Raw genomic sequence first — 15,754 nt, 5'->3', positions numbered from 1 at the left:
TTCCTGCTAATTGCACTGTACTCAAATTTTTAACCATGTTATTTTAAGTTTGTTTTTTATAGACAATCATAATTTTGCATTGCTTTCATAAAATGAAGATTTTCAAGAAGACTCATAAAAAAAAAATCTAAACAAATGCTAGCTTCTGATAGCCTTTAACTAATGCCACTGAACTGGATAATAAATGACAAATTCTAATGAAAACCTGAGTACTTCACGCTGATCAATAGGAAGTAATTACAAAGGACTGAAGAAATGGATAACTATGATTTATAACTTTAACTTTAGATGATATGTCAGCTTTAATCTGTTTTCCAGTAAACATTTTTCTCTTATGCTGCAACCTATAACAAGTTGATAATGTATGCTTTTGTAAACGAAGGTGAAATACTTATCTTTTTGTCTCTACCTGATCCTGCCAGAATTTGCCTTTTTCAGCTGCTTTCCTGTGTACTTGATAGTTTACTACAGCTGGATTACAACTAGTTATACTAACCATTGTTTTCATTTGTTCTGTTCCCAAATTGTTTATGCTTTGTGACTCTTCTATATAATGACTTTGTCAATGTTACTAGCTACATTACTTATATCCTGTCTATTTTATAAGATTGTTGTCTCTTACAGTGTGTAACCAGGCCTTCAACAAATGTAATGATGACTAGGCTACTTGAAGCAATTGATCAGAAATAAAGTTCTGTATGCAATCAATAATTGTAATAGTGTGATTCTAGACATGGGAAAAAGCAACAAGGGAAATATCTCCTGGATCATAACAGATTAGAAGATAGAGGATATACAGAATCTTTTATTATTTATCAATGAGTCTACTCCAAAAATGAACACCTGGAGTGACACAGCAATGAGAACTTTTGCATGACTTGGGTTAAGTCTCCCAGTACCACGGTACAAAATTGGTCATGAAATGTCTCCCAAATATTGGTCGAATTTCTAACCAAGATGAAGGACCGAGAAATGGCATATTTCCTGCCATATCAATAAACAAGGATGTCACAGTTATCAGCAATTCTAGCCTTCCAGGGTACTCAGAAAGGAGGACAATACCTGCAATCTAGCAGCCATCAGGCTGCAGCCACTCCCTATGCTGAGCACTGAAGAACTCAGGATGTGAAAAATCACAGGATACTGGCCCCAGATAGCTGAGATGCATATGAAAGGGATGATTTCAATGAGCCCAGACTCTTGCATCCTCCCATATATAGAAAAGTGCTAAATTCCTTAATTTGAGATATCTGGTTTCTTTAATTCACAAAAAAAAATACTTTTGATATTCAGACTACCTGCCCTTTGTTGCAAACTTCTATATAACCTGACTCCTGCCCCACCTTCTCAGAGCAGTTCTCTCAGGGTGACTTGAGATGCTGTCTCTTGGGTTTGAAGTCCTAAAAATTCCCACCAAATAAAACATAATTTTCAACTTTTAGCTTGTGACTATTTTTTTAAGCAAAAAACATCAAGCATATTAACATTCACATTGTAGGAATCATAAAAGGAAGAAAGTGAGGGGAAGGGGCAGAGAACTTACTTCAAGAAATAATAGCTGAAAACTTCTCTAACCTGTGAAAGGAAACAGACATTAATATCCAGAAAGCAAAGAAAGTCCCAAACAGATGAACCAAAAGAGGTTCATCAAGACACACTATAATTAAAATAGCAAAAATTAAAGATAAAGAGAGAATCTCCAAAGCATCAAGAGAAAAGCAACAAAAACACAAGAACACAGGCCTATCAGCTGACTTTTCAGCAGTTTGGCAGGCCAGAAGGGAATAATATAATTCATTCAAAGCAAGTCGCTCAGTCATGTCCGACTCTTTGCAACCCCGTGGACTATAGCCTACCAGGCTCCTCCGTCCATGGGATTCTCCAGGCAAGAATACTGGAGTGGGTTGCCATTTCCTTCTCCAGGGGAATGGAAGGAAAAACATCTGCCAGCTAGAATACTCTATTTGGCAAAGTTATCAATCATGCTTCAAGGAGAAATAAAGAATTTTACAGAAAAAAAATCTAAAAGAGGTTTTAGATTTAGATAAAATCTAGAAGAGCTCAGTATCGCTACATGACTTTACAAGAAGTATTAAAGGGATTTCTCTAAGCAAAAAAAAGAAAATAAAAGGCCACAACTGGAAATATGAAAATTATGAAAGGAAAAATCTCACAGTAAGGGTAACTATACAGTAAAGATAATAAATAGATCAACTACTCATAAAGTTAGAAGGAAGATTAAAGACAAAAGGAGTAAAATCATCTTTATCCAGGAAAAGTACTTGAGATACACAAAACAAAAATATTAGACATATATATACAATATATACATTGTTACATATGAGTCTCATGCAACCACAAATTAAAAACCTATAATAGATAGCAGAGAGAGAGAGAAAGGTATTCAAACATAACACTAAGATAATCATCAAATCACAAAGGGAAGAAAGCAAAGAAGAGGTAAGGAACAAAAAAGAACCACAAAAACAATCAAAAAACAATTAATAAAACAACGATAAGTACATACCTATCAACTGGAGAAGGAAATGGCAACCCCCTCCAGTCTTCTTGCCTGGAGAATCCCTTGGACAGAGAAGCCTAGCAGGCTACAGTCCATGGGGTCGGTAAGAGTCACACATGACTGAAGTGACTTAGCACATACCTATCAATAGTTTAAATGTACTAAACTACACAGTACAATCAAAATACAAGAAGAAAACTTCAAAAACATGAAAAAAGTAGAACCTACACAAGATGCTATTAAACAACTAATATCAACAAAGAAATCAAAGAGGAAATCAAAATATATCTTAAGACAAATGAAAGTGGAAACACACATATCAAAATCTGTAGGACACAACAAAAGTTGTCCTAAGAAGGAAGTTTATAGCAACACAGGCTTACCTTTGAAAGTTAAAAAAAAAAAATTAAACTAAATAAACAATCTAATCTTAAACCTAAAGGAAGTATAAAAAAACAAAACCCAAAATGAGTAGAAGAAAAGAAATAATGTCAGAGCAAAATAAGTGAAACAGAGACTAAAAGAAAAACGGAAAAAAATCAATAAAACCAAAAACTGGTTCTTAGAAAAACTAAACAAAATTGCTTCAGCCATACTCATCAAGAAAAAAAAGACAGAGTCCAATTAGAATCAGAAATGGAAGTGGAGACCTTGCAACCAACACCACAGAAATACAAAGGAGCATAAGGGAGTATTACAAAGAATTATACATAAATAATGGTCATATTACAAGAAATCGACAAATTACTAGGAATAAAAAAATCTCCTAAGAATGATCCAGGAAGAAATAGAAAATATGAACATAATATTGTTTCAGTTTCGGGAAGTGGATTTCGTGAAATTGAAACAATAATAAAAAATTTTTTAAAAAACTTTCCACAAACAAAAGTCTAGGCCAGATGACTTCACAGGGGAATTCTACCAAACACTTTAAGAAGAATTATTGCCTATTCTTCTTCAACTATTCAAAAAAATTGAACAGAAAGGAGTGTTTCTAAACTCTAACTATAAGGCCAAAATCACCCTGATACTAAAACCAGGTAACAAAGATACCACAAAAAAAAAAAAAAAGAAAGAAAGAAAAGAAAAGAAAATTACAAACCATTATCACTAATGAACATAGATGCAGAAATCTTCAACAAAATATTAGCAAACTGAATTCAACAAGATATTAAAAGGATTACACACAATAATCAGGTGGAATTTATCCCAGGGAAGTAAGGATAACTCAAGTTTTCAAATCAATCAGTACGATAAACCACATTAAACACTTAAGAAAAAAAATCATATGATCATCTCAATAGATGCAGAAAAAAAAAGCTTTTAACAAAATTCAACATCTATCCATGATAGGAATCTCAACAATGTAAGTAGAGAGGGAACACACCTCAACACAATAAAGAACATATATGACAAATCCACAGCTCCCATCATGCTTAACAATGAGAAGTCAAAAACCTTTCCTCCAAGATCAAGAATGCTTACTCTGTCGGTGGGAATGTAAACTGGTATAGCCACTATGGAAAATGGTATAGAGGTTCCTTAAAAAACTGAAAATAGAGCTACCATGTGCCCCTGCAATCCCACTCCTGGGCATATATCCAGAGGAAAACATGATCTGAAAAGACACATGCACCCCAAAGTTCACTGCAGCACTGTTTACCATACCCAAATGTGAAAACAACCTAAATATCCATCAACAGAGGAATGGATAAAGAGGATGTGGTATATATAATAGAATATTACTCAGCATTAAAATGAGTGAAATAATGCCATTTGCAGAAACATGAATGGACCTAGAGAGTGTCATACTGAGTGAAATAAGTCACACAGAGAAGGAGAAATATCAGATAACATCCCTTACAAGTGGAATCTAAAAAGAAATGATACAAATGAACTTACAAAATAGAAATAGACTCACAAACTTTACGAAAAAGCTAATGGTTGCTAGGGGGAGGATGCGGAGAAGGGATAGTTAGGGAGTTTGGGATGGACATGTACACACTGCTATATTTAAAATGAATAACCAACAAGGACCTACTCTACAGCACAGAGAACTCTGCTCAATGTCGTGTAGCAACCTAGATGGAAGGGGAGTTTGGAGGAGGATGGATATGTGTATATGTATGGCTGAGTCCCTTTGCTATTCACCTGAATCTATCACAACATTGTTAATCAGCTATACCCCAGTACAAAATTAAAGGTTTTTAAATTTTTTTTTAAGTTATGTTCTGACATTAAAAAAAAATTAGGATGTCCACTTTTATCACTCATATTTAACACGGTGTTAGAAGTCCTAGCTACAACCAGGACCAGAAAAAGAAAGAAAAGGAATCCAAATTTTAAAGGAAAAAGTAAAACTGTCACTATTTGAAGATGACATAATACTATATATAGAAAAATCTAAAGATCCCACCTAAACACTATTAGAACTAATTAGTAAAATCAGAAGTTGCAAGATACAAAATCAATATATAGAAAACTATTACACTTCTATACACTAATAACAAACTATTGGGAATATAAATGAAGAAAACAATCACATTTACAACTTCATCAGAAAGAATAAAATACCTTGGGAATACAGCTAACCAAAAAGGTAAAATACTTATATTCTGAAAACTATAAGACACTGATGAAAGAAACTGAAAATGACAAATGTAAGGATATACCATGCTCATGGATCAGAATTATTAATATTGCTAAAATGACTACATTACCCAAGGCAATCTACAAAGTCAACACACTCCTTATCAAAATACCAAAGACATTTTTCATGGAACTAGAAAATATTCTAAAATTTGTATAAAAACACAAAAGACCCTGAATAGCCACAGAGATCTTGAGAAAGAAAAACGAAAATGGAGATGTCATGCTTCCTGATTTCAAATCATACTACAAAGATACAGTGGCTAACACTCTGTGCTCCCAATGCAGGGGGCCCAGGTTTGATCCTTGGTCAGGGATCTATACCCCACATGCCACAGTGAAGACCCCATGCAGCCAAATAAATAACTGTTTTAAAAAGCTACAGTAATCAAAAACAGATACAGATCAATAGTACAAAATAGAGGGCCTAGAAATAAACCCACACTTATATAACCAATTAAGCTATGGCAAAGAAGGCAAGAACACACAATGGAGGGAAACAATCTCTTCCATAAATGGTGTTGGGAAAACTGAGCAGCTACATGCAAAAGAATCAAACTGGACTACTTTCTCGCACCATTTACAAAAATAAATCAAAAACAGATTAAAGACGTAGACTCTTTGACACTGGTCTTAGGGGCAGGGGAGATCTGACTCCTCAGGTAAAGCTAACAAAAGCAAAAGCAAGCAAATGGGATAACATCAAAATAAGATGTTTCTTCTCAGGAAAGGATTATATCCACAAAACAAAAAGGCAACCTACTGAATAGAGAAGATACTTACAAACAATACATCCAATAATGGGTTAATATCCAACTGTGCAAAGAACTCAAATAACTCAACATCAAAAAAATTTTTTTTAATAGACAGAGGAGCTGAAAAGACATTTTTCCAAAGAAGACATACAGATGGCTAACAGACACATGAAAAGATGCTCAACATCACTAATCATCAAGGAAATATAACTCAAAACCACAATGAGAATGGCTAACAATTTTTAACTAATGTATTTTTACTCTATTTTCAATCTTTTGTTAAGCCTATCTAGCATTTTAAGAATTTAAGTCATTTTATTTTTGAACTCCAGAATTAGCAATTTTATATAGCTATCACTAACATCTGTTAAATATTCTCTTAAATATTTTAACACATTTTTAAAATTTTTCAAAGTATATTTATAGTAGTTAATTGGAGGGCTTTATCTAGTAAATCCAACACCTGGGCCAACTCAGAGTACATTTCTATTGATTATTGCCTTTTCCCCCAAGTATGGGTAGTAATTTCTCATCTTTTTGCATGTCATAAATTTGGGGTTGAAAATTGATATTGTAGCTAATATGTTACAGAAATTCAGAGTTCTGATTTGTTCTGAGAATCACTTAAGTTTTATTCTACCAAGCAGTTAACTTACCTAGATTCAAACTGAAAATAGTGCTTCTTTTATAGAACCTGATGCTGGGAAAGACTGAGGGCAGGAGGAGAAGGGGACAACAGAGGATGAGATAGTTGGATAGCATCACCAACTCAATGGACATGAGTTTGAGCAAACTCCAGGAGATAGTGGAAGACAGAGAAGCCAGGCACACTGCAGTCCACAGAGTTGAAAAGAGTCAGACATCACTTAGTGATTGAACAACTACAGACCTGTGGTTTCCTACAGCTTATTCTTCAGCCTGATCCCTGTAAGTGTCCCTGATCCTATAAAATTCTGATGAACTAAAAGTTTAGGCAGAGTGGGGGAGCACTCTTTCTGTGAATTCTTGATTCTAGGAATCCCTCCTCATTTTCCAGCAGCTCTACTAACTTTTGTTCTTTGTATTAATGTTTTCCAAATCCACCCAGCTTCCGCTCTCTTCCACCTGGGCCATGCACAGTTGGAAAATGCAGTTAAGGAAAGTGTCCAATTCACAGATCTGGATTTATATACTTATATTTTTCAGAAATAGATTTCTCTCTAGTATCTGCTCAATTTTCATTAAGCCCCTGTCCGGATACATGCAGCTCAGCATCAACTGTAGATTTAGACAGTTTATGCTCTGAATCTGTGTCTCACTTCTGAGGGTCTTGCTGCTAGAATTTCCCTTTAAATTTCTAGCTCCTTTCCCAGTTCCAAACTCCCATCTTGGTATCATAAGCTGGTAGCATCACTTTCCACAGCCATATCTATGTGAGTTGGGCATCGCCCTTCAACTGTAAGCTGCTAACTCACAATTCTTAGCCATTCCAGTTAGAGGTTTTCAAAAACCCTTAAAGTTGCATGTTTTTATTTACTTTTTAATGACTTGCAGTGTTTATATAGATTTTTTTAATCTAGTGTTTTATAGTTGTCATCTGTAACTACTTTACTCTCTGCCATTAACTACGTTCTTTTTTGATCTGCCATTTATCATATCTAATATATTCCAAAAGATATATGAATGAGTTCCATGAGATAAGGTTACCCAGTATAAGAATGCTATCATATTTATGTTAACACTGAGATCAAAGAGGTTAACTAACTTGTCCAAGGTCACTTAAGGATAAGTCTAAGATTAGGAACTGAACCCAGATCTCTATGACTCTAGCATTATTTGGTAATACAGTCCTTATGATAAAATACTAATTATAATTAGTTAATGCCCTTTTACTATATATCTGGCAAAATAGGAAAAGCTTAGGGTAATTCATTATTGCTAATTAATGCATTTATACCTCACAATAAGCCTATGAAATGGGTACTATTGTCAACCCATTTTACAGATGAAAAACTTAGCCACAGTTTAGCTTGTTTGAAGTGACTTTGATGTTAAATGCAACAGCCCAGATTCTAATGTAGGTAAACTCACTCAAGGTTCAGGAATCAATTAAATTTTCTAGAAATGTAACAAGATAGCATATATACCTATAAAGATAATTGGCTGTAACTTCCTAAATCATGAATTGTCATAAAAATGACATCTGTTCTGCATAATTAAGAAACTGGTATTAAAATCAAGAGCATTATATAACAATAGGATGTCTATTAATACACTGGTAGTAATATCAATTAATAGGCTTTTCAAAATCTTTATAATTCATTCATTCAAATAAATATACCTTAAAACACTGGCTGAAGAAAGACTTGGGTTCTTAAGTCTGTAACAAAGAAAATAGTTTTTATTTTAAATCAAAATGATGGACTTTTACAAAAACTGAATACTTTCTTAAGTTTATACCAAAACTATCAACTATTTAACTGTTGCTTTTGTATACAGCTTTACCAAACATGAGTACCAGCATCATCATTACCATTGCAATTACCACATTCTCTGTAAAACTTGTTTTTAACTCAGAATTCCACACACTGACTTTTCAGTTGGATATTTAAATTCCACTATTAATCATGAATCACTTTAGAAGCAACAATAAAATTCAAAAATGATTCATGTCAGGTAACTTAATCTCATTAAAAATAAGTTGAAGTCTCTTTCGAGAAAGCCAATTTTAAGCAGTAAAGCTACATGAAATCAACTTTTGGAAGAGGTAAGTCAAGAACTAGGGAAGTGACATATGTTAAGCCATATGTTACATTTGTTAATCTCCTAGAATAGATTCTTGGTGTAAATTTAGAAACTCCCAAAGGTGAGTTATCTGCTTCAGGTAACTATTTTCCTAATGTACACACAGCAACAACTCTTATGTGTGGATTCCCAAAATGAACAGTCATTGTTTCCTTTGTTCTGCCCAAGCCCATGAGGCAAACTGTGATCAGATAAGGTATTTCTGTAATTGCCAAATGCTTTCGATTTCCAATAAGGAAATGACTGAGGAAGCTAGTACAAGAAATACAAAGCATTATAACATACTGAGAAAGTATTAGTAAAGCTTCTTGGACAAGTGGACTCCAATACAAATGGGTCTTTCCAAATGCTCTTCGCATCAGGTGGCCAAAGTATATACCATATTAAATAACTGAAGAAAAAAATCATATGATCATCTCAAAAGATACAAAAAAGATTTTTTGGACAAAATTCAGCATCCATGTTTGATAAAAACTCTCAACAGAGTGGGCATAGAGGAAACATACCTCAACATAATAAAATGAAAATGCAGCCTACTGAACAGGAGGAACATCTACAAATAATATATTCAGGGGGCAGTCCCAAGATGGCGGAGGAATAGGATGGGGAGACTACTTTCTCTCCCACAAACTCATCAAAAGATCATTTGAATGCTGAGCAACTTCCACAAAACAAGTTCTGAATGCTGGTGGAGGACACCAGGCACCCAGAAAGGCAGCCCATTCTCTCTGTAGGGCAGCAGGACAAAATATAGAAGACAAAGAGAGAGAACAGTTAGGAATGGAGACCTTTCCTGGGGAGGGAGTCATAAAGGAGGAGAAGTTTGCAAACAGTGGGAAACCCTGTCACAGGGTAGTTTCAGAATCTCAGAGGGCAACATAACAGGGTTGGGGGGAACCCACAGAATACACACCTAACTGCAACTGCCAGCAGAAAAGTAGCCCAGACACTCGAGTCCGCCACCAGCAAGCAGGGTCTGGACAGTGAGGCGCAGGCTGCATAATCAGTGCTCAGGGTAAGGACTGGGCCTGAATGCCCTGAGGCCAACATGAAGGAGCTAACGTGAGATAGCAACTCAAAGTGCGGGATTGCCAGAGAGGAAAAAAAAAATAACTTTCCCAAGACAGGTGCTAATCCATAGCCTGGTCTGCTCACAGAACAAAGGATTAAGAGAATACCAAAGGAGACCTAGTTGGCTGCATACATGCCCCTCCCCACCACCAGAGGCAGAGAGGCAGGCATGCAACAGCCAGAGCCAGAAGGTAAGAGGATGCTGCAATCTCAGCCCCAGAGATTGGCATCCTTCACCGAACTGTGAGATCCAGCTCCACCCCCCAGAACACAGATGCAAGCTCCCCTTGAGCTTGCATCTCCCCTTGTCAAGGAAACCTTGACAAGCCACTAGTCCAACCCCACCCACAGGAAGCAGGCTCCACAACAAACAGGAACCACGAACTTCCAGCCTACAGAAAGGGCACCCCAAACACAGCAATCTAAACAAAGTAAAAAGGCAGAGAAATATTCAGCAGGTAAAGACGCATGATAAATGCCCACAAAACCAAACAAAAGAGGAAGAGATATGGAGTCTACCTGAAAAAGAATTCAGAATAATGATAGTACAGATGATCCAAAATTTTGAAAACAAAATGGAGTAACACATAAGTAGACTAGAGACAAGGATTGAGAAGATGTAAGAAATGTTTAACAAGAACCTAGAAGAAATGAAAGTCAATGAATAATGTAATATCTGACATAAAAAGCACTCTGGAGGGAACCAACAGTAGAATAACTGAGGCAGAAGAGAGGATAAGTGAGGTGGAAGATGGAATGGTGGAAATAAATGAAACAGAGAGGAAAAAAGAAAAAAGAATTAAAAGAAATGAGGACAACCTCAGAGACCTCTGGGACAATATTAAATGCCCCAACATTCAAATCATAGGAGTCCCAGAAGAAGAAGACAAAAAGAGAGGGCATGAGTAAATATTTGAGGAGATAATAGCTTAAAACTTCCCTAAAATGGGGAAGGAAATAGCCACCCAAGTCCAAGAAACCCAGAGAGTCCCAAACAGGATAAACCCAGGCAAAACACTCCAAGACACATATTAATCAAACTAACAAAGATCAAACACAAATATTAAAAACAGCCAGGGAAAAGCAACAAATAACACACAAGGGGATCCCCATAAGGATAACAGCTGATCTTTCAACAGAAACTCTTCAGGCCAGGAGGGAATGGCAGGACATACTTAAAGTGATGAAAGAGAAAAACCTACAACCAAGATCACTCTACCCAGCAAGGATCTCATTCAAATACGAGAGAGAAATCAAAAGCTTCACAGACAAGCAAAAGCTGAGAGAATTCAGCACCACCAAACCAGCTCTTCAACAAATGCTAAAGGATCTTCTCTAGACAGGAAACAGAAAAGGTTTATAAACTCGAACCCAAAACAACAAAGTAAATGGCAATGGGATCATACTTATCAATAATTACCTTAAATGTAACTGGGTTGAAGACAAAGACTACTTGAATGGATACAAAACAAGACCCTCATGTATGCTGTCTCCAAGAGACCCACCTCAAGCCAAGAGACACATACAGATTGAAAGTGAAGGGCTAGAAAAAGACATTTCATGCAAATGGAGACCAAAAGAAAGCAGGAGTAGCAACACTCATATCAGATAAAATAGGCTTTGAAATAAAGACTGTGAAAAGAGACAAAGAAGGACACTGCATAATGACCAAAGGATCAATTTAAGAAGATGTAACAATTATAAATACATATGCACCCAACATAGAACCACCTCAATATGTAAGGCAAATGCTAACAAGTATGAAAGGGGAAATAAACAGTAACACAACAAGTGAGATACTTTAATACCCCACTCACACCTATGGATAGAGCAACCAAACAGAAAATTAGCAAGGAAACACAAACTTTAAATGATACAATAGACCAGTTAGAACTAATTGATATCTATAGGAGATTTCACCCCAAAACAATGAATTTCACCTTTTTCTCAAGTGCATGGAACATTCTCCAGGATAGATCACATACTGGGCCATAAAGCTAGCCTTGTTAAATTCAAAACAATTGAAATCATTTCAGGCATCTTTTCTGATCACAATACAGTAAGATTATATATCAACTATAAGAAAAAAAAATCTACTAAAAATATCAACATATGGAGGCTAAACAACATGCTTCTGAATAACCGACAAATCATGGAAGAAATCAAAAAGGAAATAAAAATATGCATAGACAAATGAAAATGAAAACACAACAACCCAAAACCTATGGGATTCAGCAAAATGGGATTCAATGCTAAGGGGAAGGTTCATAGCAATACAAGCGTACCTCAAGAAACATGAGAAAAATCAAATAAATAACCTAATTTTACACCTAAAGCAACTAGAAAAAGAAGAAATGAAGAACCTCAGGGTTAGGATAAAGAAAAAAACTCATAAAAATCAGAGCAGAAATAAATGAAAAAGAAATAAAGGAGAATACAGCAAATATCAACAAAACTAAAAGCTTGTTCTTTAAGAATAAGATAGACAAACCATTAGCCAGACTCATCAAGAAAAAAAGGAAGAAGAATGAAATCAATACAATTAGAAATGAAAATGGAGAAATCACAACTGACAACACAGAAATACAAAGGATCATAAGAGACTACTATCAACAACTATATGCCAATAAAATGAACAACTTGGAAGAAAGGGACAAATTCTTAGAAAAGAATAACCTTCTAAAACTGAACCAGAAAGAAATAGAAAATCTTAGCAGACCCATCACAAGCACAGAAATTGAAACTGTAATAAAAAATCTTCCAACAAACAGAATCCAGGACCAGATGGCTTCACAGCTGAATTTTACCAAAAATTTATGGAAGAGCTAACACCTACCCTACTCAAACTCTTCCAGAAAATTGCACAGGAAGGTAGATTCCCAAACTCATCCTGTGAGGCCACCATCACCCTAATACCAAAACCAGACAAAGATGCCACAATAAAAGAAAACTACAGGCCAATACCACTGATGAACATAGAGGCAAAAATCCTCAACAAGATTCTAGCAAAAAGAATCCAACAACATACAAAGATTGTACATCATGACCAAGTGGGTTTTAGACCAGGGATGCAAGGATTCTTCAGTATTCACAAATTAATCAGTGTGATACACCACATTAACAAATTGAAAGATAAAAACCACATGATTATCTCAACAGATGCAGAAAACACATTTGACAAAATTCAACACCCATTTATGATAAAAACCCTCCAGAAAGTAGGCATAAAAGGAACATACCTCAACATAATAAAAGCCATCTACAATAAACCCACAGCAAACATTATCGTCAATGGTGAAAAATTGAAAGCATTTCCTCTAAAGCCAGGAATGAGACAAGGGTGCCCACTCTCGCCACCACTATTCAACATAGTTTTGGAAGTTTTAGCCACAGCAATCAGAGAAGAAACAGAAATAAAAGGAATCCAGATTGGAAAAGAACTCTCACTGTTTGCAGATGACATGATCATCTACCTACAAAACCCTAAAGATACCACCATAAAATTACTAGATCTAATCCCTTGCATTCCTATACACTACCGATAAGAAAACAGAAAGAGAAATTAAGGAAACAATTCCATTTACCATTGTGACAAAAAGAATAAAATACTTAGGAATAAATTTACCTAAAGAAACAGAAGGACCTATATATAGAAAACTACAAAACACTATACAAATCAAAGATGACATAAACAGATAGAGAAATATACCATGTTCGTGGATCAGAAGAATCAATACAGTGAAAATCAGTATACTACCCAAAGCAATCTGTAGATTCAATGAATCCCTATCAAGCTAACAATGGTATTTTTCAGAGAACTAGAACAAATAATTTCACAATTTGTATGGAAACACAGAAAACCTCGAATAGCCAAAGTAACCTTGAGAAAGAAGAATGGACTGGAGGAATCAACCTGCCTGACTTCAGACTATACTACAAAGCTACAGTCATCAAGATAGTATGGTACTGGCACAAAGATAGAAACATAGACCAATGTAACAAAACAGAAATCCCAGAGATAAATCCACGTATCTATGGACACCTTATCTTTGACAAAGGAGGCAAAAATATGCAATGGAAAAAAGACAATCTCTTTAACAATGGTGCTGGAAAACTGTACAGTTCAGTTCAGTTAGGTTCAGTCGTTCAGTTATGTCCAACTCTTTGTGATCCCATGGACTGCAGCACACCAGGCTTCCCTGTCCTGCACCATTTCCAAGAGTTTACTCAAACTCATGTCCCTTGAGTCAGTGATGCCGTCAAGCCATCTCATCCCCTGTTGTCCCTTTCTCCTCCTGCCTTCAATCTTGCCCAGTATCAGGGTTTTTTCAAATGAGTCAGTTCTTCATATCAGGTGGCCAAAGCATTTGAGTTTCAGCTTCAGTATCAGTCCTTCCAATGAACACCCAGGACTGACCTCCTTTAGGATGGACTGGTTGGATCTCCTTGCTGTCCAAGGGACACTCAAGAGTCTTCTCCAATAACACAGCTCAAAAGCATCAATTCTTTGATGCTCAGCTTTCTTCACAGTCCAACTCTCACATCCATACATGACTACTGGAAAAACCATAGCCTTGACTAGACGGAACTTTGTTGGTAAAGTAATATCTCTGCTTTTTAATAAGCTGTCTAGGTTGGTCAAAACTGTTCTTCCAAGGTGTAAGTGTCTTTTCATTTCATGACTGAAGTCACCATCTGCAGTGATTTTGGAGCCCAAAAATTAAAGTCTGCAACTGTTTCCACTGTTTCCCCATCTATTTGCCATGAAGTGCCAGATGCCATGATCTTCGTTTTCTGAATGTTGAGTTTTAAGCCAACTTTTTCACTCTCCTCTTTCACTTTCAAGAGGCTCTTTAGTTATTCACTTTCTGCCATAAGGGTGGTGTCATCTGTCTTCTGAGGTTATTGTTATTTCTCCCAACAATCTTGATTTCAGCGTGTGGTTCATAGACTCCAGCATTTCTCATGATGTACTCTGAACAGAAGTTAAATGAGCAGGGTGACAATATACAGCCTTGACGTACTCCTTTCCTGATTTGGAACCAGTCTGTTTTTTCAAGTCCAGTTGCTTCTTGACCTGCGTACAGGTTTCTCAGGAAGCAGGTCAGGTGGTCTGGTATTCATATCTCTTGAGTTTTCCAGAGTTTGTTGTGATTCACAGCGTCAAAGGCTTTGGCATAGTCAATAAAGCAGAAGTAGATGTTTTTCTGGAACTCTCTTGCTTTTTCAATGATCCAGCAGATGTCGGCAATTTGATCTCTGGTTCCTCTGGCTTTTCTAAAACCAGATTGAACATCTGCAAGTTCACGGTTCACATGCTGTTGAAGCCTGGCTTGGAGATTTTTGAGCATTACTTTGCTAGCATACATGATGAGTGCAACTGTGTGGTAGTTTGAGCATTCTTTGGCATTGCCAAAACTGGTCAACCACCTGTAAAAGAATGAAACTAGAACGCTTCTTAACACCATACACAAAAATAAACTCAAAATGGATTAAAAATCTAAATGTAAGATCAGAAACTATAAAACTCCTAGAGGGAAACATAGACAAAATACTCTGTGACATACATCACAGAAAGATCCTTTATGACCCACCTTCCAGAGTAATGGAAATAAAAGCAAAAATGAGCAAATGGGACCTAATTAAACTTAAAGGCTTTTGCACAATGAAGGAAACTATAAGCAAGGTGAAAAGACAGCCTTCGAAATGGGAGAAAATATTAGCAAACAAAGCAACTGACAAAGAATTAATCTCCAAAATATACAAGCAGCTCACACAGCTCAATACCAGAAAAAAAAATAATCCAATCAAAAACTGGGCCAAAGATCTTAACAGACATTTCCCCAAAGACATACAGATGGCTAACAAACACATGAAAAGGTGCTCAACATCACTCATTATCCAGTAAATGCAAATCAAAACCACAATAAGGTACTATTTCATGCCAGTCAGAATGGCTGCAATCCAAAAGTCT

At 36.0% G+C, this 15,754-nt stretch overlaps 1 long non-coding RNA gene across 3 annotated transcripts in view; it reads right to left on the bottom strand.

Annotated features, from left to right (window-relative positions):
• Positions 1-15,754, bottom strand: part of LOC105611804 (uncharacterized) — a 175,460-nt gene that overhangs the window by 93,463 nt on the left and 66,243 nt on the right. The window contains exon 7 of one of the 3 annotated variants that reach the window (XR_009595659.1): positions 786-15,210. The exons of the other annotated variants lie outside the window; for them this stretch is intronic. This is a non-coding gene — a long non-coding RNA (uncharacterized LOC105611804). Of the gene's footprint in view, positions 1-785; positions 15,211-15,754 lie in introns of those variants that run through there. 3 annotated transcript variants of the gene reach the window in all.

The sequence above is a fragment of the Ovis aries genome, chromosome 12 (assembly GCF_016772045.2).
Source record: "Ovis aries strain OAR_USU_Benz2616 breed Rambouillet chromosome 12, ARS-UI_Ramb_v3.0, whole genome shotgun sequence".
NCBI classification, from domain to species: Eukaryota; Metazoa; Chordata; class Mammalia; order Artiodactyla; family Bovidae; genus Ovis; species Ovis aries.
The sequence above is the reverse complement of the archived record's forward strand: the minus strand, read 5'-3'. Positions and strand labels throughout refer to the sequence as shown.